The sequence below is a fragment of the Oncorhynchus keta genome, unplaced genomic scaffold (genome assembly GCF_023373465.1).
Source record: "Oncorhynchus keta strain PuntledgeMale-10-30-2019 unplaced genomic scaffold, Oket_V2 Un_contig_1367_pilon_pilon, whole genome shotgun sequence".
In the NCBI taxonomy this organism is placed as follows: domain Eukaryota; kingdom Metazoa; phylum Chordata; class Actinopteri; order Salmoniformes; family Salmonidae; genus Oncorhynchus; species Oncorhynchus keta.
In genome coordinates this window covers 52,501-61,671 of record NW_026278318.1, presented here as the reverse complement: position 1 = coordinate 61,671, position 9,171 = coordinate 52,501, and the positions used below count along the sequence as shown (strand labels likewise).

At 41.4% G+C, this 9,171-nt stretch overlaps 1 long non-coding RNA gene across 6 annotated transcripts; it reads right to left on the bottom strand.

The window, feature by feature from the left end:
- Window positions 1-4,378: 4,378 nt before the first annotated feature.
- Window positions 4,379-6,211, bottom strand: LOC127918194 (uncharacterized). Of its 6 annotated transcripts, none has more exons than XR_008099421.1 (3): window positions 6,004-6,129; window positions 4,940-5,053; window positions 4,379-4,596 (listed from the first exon to the last, which is right to left on the bottom strand). It is a non-coding gene; the product is annotated as an uncharacterized LOC127918194 (long non-coding RNA). The 6 variants fall into 6 exon arrangements; XR_008099422.1 differs by having other exon boundaries at window positions 4,380-4,596; window positions 6,118-6,211; XR_008099418.1 differs by having other exon boundaries at window positions 4,380-4,596; window positions 5,966-6,066.
- Between the last annotated feature and the right edge of the window lie 2,960 nt (window positions 6,212-9,171).

The window sequence follows — 9,171 nt, the reverse complement described above, 5'->3', positions numbered from 1 at the left end:
CAGTAGGTAGCAGCATGCACCTCAAATCAACCCATACAGTAGGTAGCAGCATGCACCTCAAATCAACCCATACAGTAGTAGCAGCATGCACCTCAAATCAACCCATACAGTAGTTAGCAGCATGCACCTCAAATCAACCCATACAGTAGGTAGCAGCATGCACCTCAAATCAACCCATACAGTAGGTAGCAGCATGCACCTCAAATCAACCCATACAGTAGTTAGCAGCATGCACCTCAAATCAACCCATACAGTAGGTAGCAGCATGCACCTCAAATCAACCCATACAGTAGGTACCTCAATCAACCCATACAGTAGGTAGCAGCATACACCTCAAATCAACCCATACAGTAGTTAGCAGCATGCACCTCAAATCAACCCATACAGTAGGTAGCAGCATGCACCTCAAATCAACCCATACAGTAGGTAGCAGCATGCACCTCAAATCAACCCATACAGTAGGTAGCAGCATGCACCTCAAATCAACCCATACAGTAGGTAGCAGCATGCACCTCAAATCAACCCATACAGTAGGTAGCAGCATGCACCTCAAATCAACCCATACAGTAGGTAGCAGCATGCACCTCAAATCAACCCATACAGTAGGTAGCAGCATGCACCTCAAATCAACCCATACAGTAGGTAGCAGCATGCACCTCAAATCAACCCATACAGTAGGTAGCAGCATGCACCTCAAATCAACCCATACAGTAGGTAGCAGCATGCACCTCAAATCAACCCATACAGTAGGTAGCAGCATGCACCTCAAATCAACCCATACAGTAGGTAGCAGCATGCACCTCAAATCAACCCATACAGTAGGTAGCAGCATGCACCTCAAATCAACCCATACAGTAGGTAGCAGCATGCCTCAAATCAACCCATACAGTAAATCAACCCATACAGTAGGTAGCAGCATGCACCTCAAATCAACCCATACAGTAGGTAGCAGCATGCACTCAAATCAACCCATACAGTAGGTAGCAGCATGCACCTCAAATCAACCCATACAGTAGGTAGCAGCATGCACCTCAAATCAACCCATACAGTAGGTAGCAGCATGCACCTCAAATCAACCCATACAGTAGTTAGCAGCATGCACCTCAAATCAACCCATACAGTAGTTAGCAGCATGCACCTCAAATCAACCCATACAGTAGGTAGCAGCATGCACCTCAAATCAACCCATACAGTAGTTAGCAGCATGCACCTCAAATCAGCCCATACAGTAGTTAGCAGCATGCACCTCAAATCAGCCCATACAGTAGGTAGCAGCATGCACCTCAAATCAACCCATACAGTAGTTAGCAGCATGCACCTCAAATCAGCCCATACAGTAGGTAGCAGCATGCACCTCAAATCAACCCATACAGTAGGTAGCAGCATGCACCTCAAATCAACCCATACAGTAGTTAGCAGCATGCACCTCAAATCAACCCATACAGTAGTTAGCAGCATGCACCTCAAATCAACCCATACAGTAGTTAGCAGCATGCACCTCAAATCAACCCATACAGTAGTTAGCAGCATGCACCTCAAATCAACCCATACAGTAGTTAGCAGCATGCACCTCAAATCAACCCATACAGTAGTTAGCAGCATGCACCTCAAATCAACCCATACAGTAGTTAGCAGCATGCACCTCAAATCAACCCATACAGTAGTTAGCATGCATGCAAATCCTCAAATCAACCCATAACCCATACAGTAGGTAGCAGCATGCACCTCAAATCAACCCATACAGTAGGTAAATCAGCATGCACCTCAAATCAACCCATACAGTAGGTAACAGCATGCACCTCAAATCAACCCATACAGTAGGTAGCAGCATGCACCTCAAATCAACCCATACAGTAGGTAGCAGCATGCACCTCAAATCAACCCATACAGTAGGTAGCAGCATGCACCTCAAATCAACCCATACAGTAGTTAGCAGCATGCACCTCAAATCAACCCATACAGTAGTTAGCAGCATGCACCTCAAATCAACCCATACAGTAGTTAGCAGCATGCACCTCAAATCAACCCATACAGTAGGTAGCAGCATGCACCTCAAATCAACCCATACAGTAGGTAGCAGCATGCACCTCAAATCAACCCATACAGTAGGTAGCATGCACCTCAAATCAACCCATACAGTAGGTAGCAGCATGCACCTCAAATCAACCCATACAGTAGGTAACAGCATGCACCTCAAATCAACCCATACAGTAGGTAGCAGCATGCACCTCAAATCAACCCATACAGTAGGTAGCAGCATGCACCTCAAATCAACCCATACAGTAGGTAGCAGCATGCACCTCAAATCAACCCATACAGTAGGTAACAGCATGCACCTCAAATCAACCCATACAGTAGGTAGCACCATGCACCTCAAATCAACCCATACAGTAGGTAGCAGCATGCACCTCAAATCAACCCATACAGTAGGTAGCAGCATGCACCTCAAATCAACCCATACAGTAGGTAGCAGCATGCACCTCAAATCAACCCATACAGTAGGTAGCAGCATGCACCTCAAATCAACCCATACAGTAGTTAGCAGCATGCACCTCAAATCAACCCATACAGTAGTTAGCAGCATGCACCTCAAATCAACCCATACAGTAGGTAGCAGCATGCACCTCAAATCAGCCCATACAGTAGTTAGCAGCATGCACCTCAAATCAGCCCATACAGTAGTTAGCAGCATGCACCTCAAATCAGCCCATACAGTAGGTAGCAGCATGCACCTCAAATCAACCCATACAGTAGTTAGCAGCATGCACCTCAAATCAGCCCATACAGTAGGTAGCAGCATGCACCTCAAATCAACCCATACAGTAGGTAGCAGCATGCACCTCAAATCAACCCATACAGTAGTTAGCAGCATGCACCTCAAATCAACCCATACAGTAGTTAGCAGCATGCACCTCAAATCAACCCATACAGTAGTTAGCAGCATGCACCTCAAATCAACCCATACAGTAGTTAGCAGCATGCACCTCAAATCAACCCATACAGTAGTTAGCAGCATGCACCTCAAATCAACCCATACAGTAGTTAGCAGCATGCACCTCAAATCAACCCATACAGTAGTTAGCAGCATGCACCTCAAATCAACCCATACAGTAGTTAGCAGCATGCACCTCAAATCAACCCATACAGTAGGTAGCAGCATGCAACTCAAATCAACCCATACAGTAGGTAGCAGCATGCACCTCAAATCAACCCATACAGTAGGTAACAGCATGCACCTCAAATCAACCCATACAGTAGGTAGCAGCATGCACCTCAAATCAACCCATACAGTAGGTAGCAGCATGCACCTCAAATCAACCCATACAGTAGGTAGCAGCATGCACCTCAAATCAACCCATACAGTAGTTAGCAGCATGCACCTCAAATCAACCCATACAGTAGTTAGCAGCATGCACCTCAAATCAACCCATACAGTAGTTAGCAGCGTGCACCTCAAATCAACCCATACAGTAGGTAGCAGCATGCACCTCAAATCAACCCATACAGTAGGTAGCAGCATGCACCTCAAATCAACCCATACAGTAGTTAGCAGCATGCACCTCAAATCAACCCATACAGTGGTTAGCAGCATGCACCTCAAATCAACCCATACAGTAGTTAGCAGCATGCACTCAAATCAACCCATACAGTAGTTAGCAGCATGCACCTCAAATCAACCCATACAGTAGGTAGCAGCGTGCACCTCAAATCAACCCATACAGTAGTTAGCAGCATGCACCTCAAATCAACCCATACAGTAGTTAGCAGCATGCACCTCAAATCAACCCATACAGTAGGTAGCAGCATGCAACTCAAATCAACCCATACAGTAGTTAGCAGCATGCACCTCAAATCAACCCATACAGTAGGTAGCAGCGTGCACCTCAAATCAACCCATACAGTAGTTAGCAGCATGCACCTCAAATCAACCCATACAGTAGTTAGCAGCATGCACCTCAAATCAACCCATACAGTAGTTAGCAGCATGCACCTCAAATCAACCCATACAGTAGTTAGCAGCGTGCACCTCAAATCAACCCATACAGTAGTTAGCAGCATGCACCTCAAATCAACCCATACAGTAGGTAGCAGCATGCACCTCAAATCAACCCATACAGTAGTTAGCAGCATGCACCTCAAATCAACCCATACAGTAGGTAGCAGCTTGCACCTCAAATCAACCCATACAGTAGGTAGCAGCATGCACCTCAAATCAACCCATACAGTAGTTAGCAGCATGCACCTCAAATCAACCCATACAGTAGGTAGCAGCTTGCACCTCAAATCAACCCATACAGTAGGTAGCAGCGTGCACCTCAAATCAACGTTTATTTGTCAGTTGCGCAGAATACAACAGGTGTAGTAGACCTTACAGTGAAATGCTGAATACAACAGGTGTAGTAGACCTTACAGTGAAATGCTGAATACAACAGGTGTAGTAGACCTTACAGTGAAATGCTGAATACAACAGGTGTAGTAGACCTCACAGTGAAATGCTGAATACAACAGGTGTAGTAGACCTTACAGTGAAATGCTGAATACAACAGGTGTAGTAGACCTTACAGTGAAATGCTGAATACAACAGGTGTAGTAGACCTTACAGTTAAATGCTGAATAAAACAGGTGTAGTAGACCTTACAGTGAAATGCTGAATACAACAGGTGTAGTCGACCTCACAGTGAAATGCTGAATACAACAGGTGTAGTAGACCTTACAGTGAAATGCAGAATACAGCAGGTGTAGTAGACCTCACAGTGAAATGCTGAATACAACAGGTGTAGTAGACCTCACAGTGAAATGCTGAATACAACAGGTGTAGTAGACCTTACAGTGAAATGCTGAATACAACAGGTGTAGTAGACCTCACAGTGAAATGCTGAATACAACAGGTGTAGTAGACCTTACAGTGAAATGCTGAATACAACAGGTGTAGGTAGACCTCACAGTGAAATGCTGAATACAACAGATGTAGTAGACCTCACAGTGAAATGCTGAATACAACAGGTGTAGTAGACCTCACAGTGAAATGCTGAATACAACAGGTGTAGTAGACCTCACAGTGAAATGCTGAATACAACAGGTGTAGTAGACCTTACAGTGAAATGCAGAATACAACAGGTGTAGTAGACCTTACAGTGAAATGCTGAATACAACAGGTGTAGTAGACCTTACAGTGAAATGCAGAATACAACAGGTGTAGTAGACCTTACAGTGAAATGCTGAATACAACAGGTGTAGTAGACCTTACAGTGAAATGATGAATACAACAGGTGCAGTAGACCTCACAGTGAAATGCTAAATACAACAGGTCTAGTAGACCTTACAGTGAAATGCTGAATACAACAGGTGTAGTAGACCTCACAGTGAAATGCTAAATACAACAGGTGTAGTAGACCTTACAGTGAAATGCTGAATACAACAGGTGTAGTAGACCTTACAGTGAAATGCTGAATACAACAGGTGTAGTAGACCTCACAGTGAAATGCTGAATACAACAGGTGTAGTAGACCTTACAGTGAAATGCTGAATACAACAGGTGTAGTAGACCTTACAGTGAAATGCTGAATACAACAGGTGTAGTAGACCTTACAGTGAAATGCTGAATAAAACAGGTGTAGTAGACCTTACAGTGAAATGCTGAATACAACAGGTGTAGTCGACCACACAGTGAAATGCTGAATACAACAGGTGTAGTAGACCTCACAGTGAAATGCTGAATACAACAGGTGTAGTAGACCTCACAGTGAAATGCTGAATACAACAGGTGTAGTAGACCTTACAGTGAAATGCAGAATACAACAGGTGTAGTAGACCTTACAGTGAAATGCTGAATACAACAGGTGTAGTAGACCTTACAGTGAAATGATGAATACAACAGGTGCAGTAGACGTCACAGTGAAATGCTGAATACAACAGGTGTAGTAGACCTTACAGTGAAATGCTGAATACAACAGGTGTAGTAGACCTTACAGTGAAATGCTGAATACAACAGGTGTAGTAGACCTTACAGTGAAATGCTGAATACAACAGGTGTAGTAGACCTTACAGTGAAATGCTGAATACAACAGGTGTAGTAGACCTCACAGTGAAATGCTGAATACAACAGGTGTAGTAGACCTTACAGTGAAATGCTGAATACAACAGGTGTAGTAGACCTTACAGTGAAATGCTGAATACAACAGGTGTAGTAGACCTTACAGTGAAATGCTGAATAAAACAGGTGAAGTAGACCTTACAGTGAAATGCTGAATACAACAGGTGTAGTCGACCACACAGTGAAATGCTGAATACAACAGGTGTAGTAGACCTCACAGTGAAATGCTGAATACAACAGGTGTAGTAGACCTTACAGTGTAGTACACCTTACTTACAGGCTCTAACCAACAGTGCAAAAAAAAAAGGTGTTCGGTGAAAAATCGGTAAGTATAGAAATAAAAACAAGAGTAAAAAGACTGTGAAAAAGAGTAGTGCGAGGCTATATACAGTAGAGAGGCTATATACAGTAGAGAGGCTATATACAGTAGAGGCTATATACAGTAGAGGCTATATACAGTAGAGAGGCTATATACAGTAGAGAGGCTTTATACAGTAGAGAGGCTATATACAGTAGAGAGGCTATATACAGTAGAGAGGCTATATACAGTAGAGAGGTTATATACAGTAGAGAGGCTATATACAGTAGAGAGGTTATATACAGTAGAGAGGCTATATACAGTAGAGAGGCTATATACCGTAGAGAGGCTTTATACAGTAGAGAGCTATATACAGTAGAGAGGCTATATACAGTAGAGAGGCTATATACAGTAGAGAGGCTATATACAGTAGAGGCTTTATACAGTAGAGAGGCTATATACAGTAGAGAGGCTATATACAGTAGAGATGCTATATACAGTAGAGGCTTTATACAGTAGAGAGGCTATGTACAGTAGAGAGGATTTATACAGACACCGGTTAGTTAGGCTTATTGAGGTAGTATGTACATGTGACTATGCATATATGATCAACATAGAGTAGCAGCAGCTTCAAATAGGGTTTGTGCAAATAGTCCGGGTAACCATTAGGTTACCTGTTCAGGAGTCCGCTAGTTTGGGGGTAAAAACTGTTGAGAAGCCTTTTTGTCCTTGACTTGGCACTCCGGTACAGCGTGCCATGCTGCAGTAGAGAGAGGAGGATCTCTCTGTCCGAAAGCACAGTTAGGTTTGGGTTGGTAACAGACTGATTGGTCGGCTGTTTGAGCCAGTAAAGGTTTGCTTTGCTCTTCTTGGGTAGAGGAATGTCTTTTACTTCCCTCCTGAGGGCTTGAGACACTTTCCTTTGGGCTTAGATCAAAGAGACGCCAAATAGAAGTGGCACTAGCATCCGCTGTCATTGTCGGTAATGTTGACAAATAAATCCATTAAATACAGGTGTCACTGTAAATAGACTTTTATTTTTATTTTTTTCTACTGTATTATTGACGGTATGTTTGTTTTACTCCATGTGTAACTCTGCGTTGTTGTATGTGTGGAACTGCTTTGCTTTATCTTGGCCAGGTCGCAGTTGTAAATGAGAACTTGTTCTCAACTGGCCTACCTGGTTAAATAAAGGGTTATATATATAAATACCTGGTTAAATAAAGGGTTATATATATAAATACCTGGTTAAATAAAGGGTTATATATATAAATACCTGGTTAAATAAAGGGTTATATATATAAATACCTGGTTAAATAAAGGGTTATATATATAAATACCTGGTTAAATAAAGGGTTATATATATAAATACCTGGTTAAATAAAGGGTTATATATATAAATACCTGGTTAAATAAAGGGTTAGGGTTATATATATAAATACCTGGTTAAATAAAGGGTTAGGGTTATATATATAAATACCTGGTTAAATAAAGGGTTATATATATAAATACCTGGTTAAATAAAGGGTTATATATATAAATACCTGGTTAAATAAAGGGTTATATATATAAATACCTGGTTAAATAAAGGGTTATATATATAAATACCTGGTTAAATAAAGGGTTATATATATAAATACCTGGTTAAATAAAGGGTTATATAAATACCTGGTTAAATAAAGGGTTAGGGTTATATATATAAATACCTGGTTAAATAAAGGTGAAATTAAAACAAATATTAATTTTAAAATCCATCCAAGTTGTCAGACTGACTTGAATTGTCATTGTTGATAGATTAAAAAAAATGTTTTTACCTCTTCCTCACTTACTTTACAGAATTCAAAATTACAAGGCAATGTATTTAGTAGTCTAGTCATGCCTCTATACAAGGCAATGTATTTAGTAGTCTAGTCATGCCTCTATACAAGACAATGTATTTAGTAGTCTAGTCATGCCTCTATCTATACAAGGCAATGTATTTAGTAGTCTAGTCATGCCTCTATCTATACAAGGCAATGTATTTAGTAGTCTAGTCATGCCTCTATACAAGGCAATGTATTTAGTAGTCTAGTCATGCCTCTATCTATACAAGGCAATGTATTTAGTAGTCTAGTCATGCCTCTATACAAGGCAATGTATTTAGTAGTCTAGTCATGCCTCTATACAAGGCAATGTATTTAGTAGTCTAGTCATGCCTCTATACAAGGCAACGTATTTAGTAGTCTAGTCATGCCTCTATCTATACAAGGCAATGTATTTAGTAGTCTAGTCATGCCTCTATACAAGGCAATGTATTTAGTAGTCTAGTCATGCCTCTATACAAGGCAATGTATTTAGTAGTCTAGTCATGCCTCTATACAATGCAATGTATTTAGTAGTCTAGTCATGCCTCTATACAAGGCAATGTATTTAGTAGTCTAGTCATGCCTCTATACAAGGCAATGTATTTAGTAGTCTAGTCATGCCTCTATACAAGGCTATGTATTTAGTAGTCTAGTCATGCCTCTATCTATACAAAATGCATTTTAGTAGTCTAGTCATGCCTCTATACAAGGCAATGTATTTAGTAGTCTAGTCATGCCTCTATACAAGGCAATGTATTTAGTAGTCTAGTCATGCCTCTATACAAGGCAACGTATTTAGTAGTCTAGTCATGCCTCTATCTATACAAGGCAATGTATTTAGTAGTCTAGTCATGCCTCTATACAAGGCAATGTATTTAGTAGTCTAGTCATGCCTCTATACAAGGCAATGTATTTAGTAGTCTAGTCATGCCTCT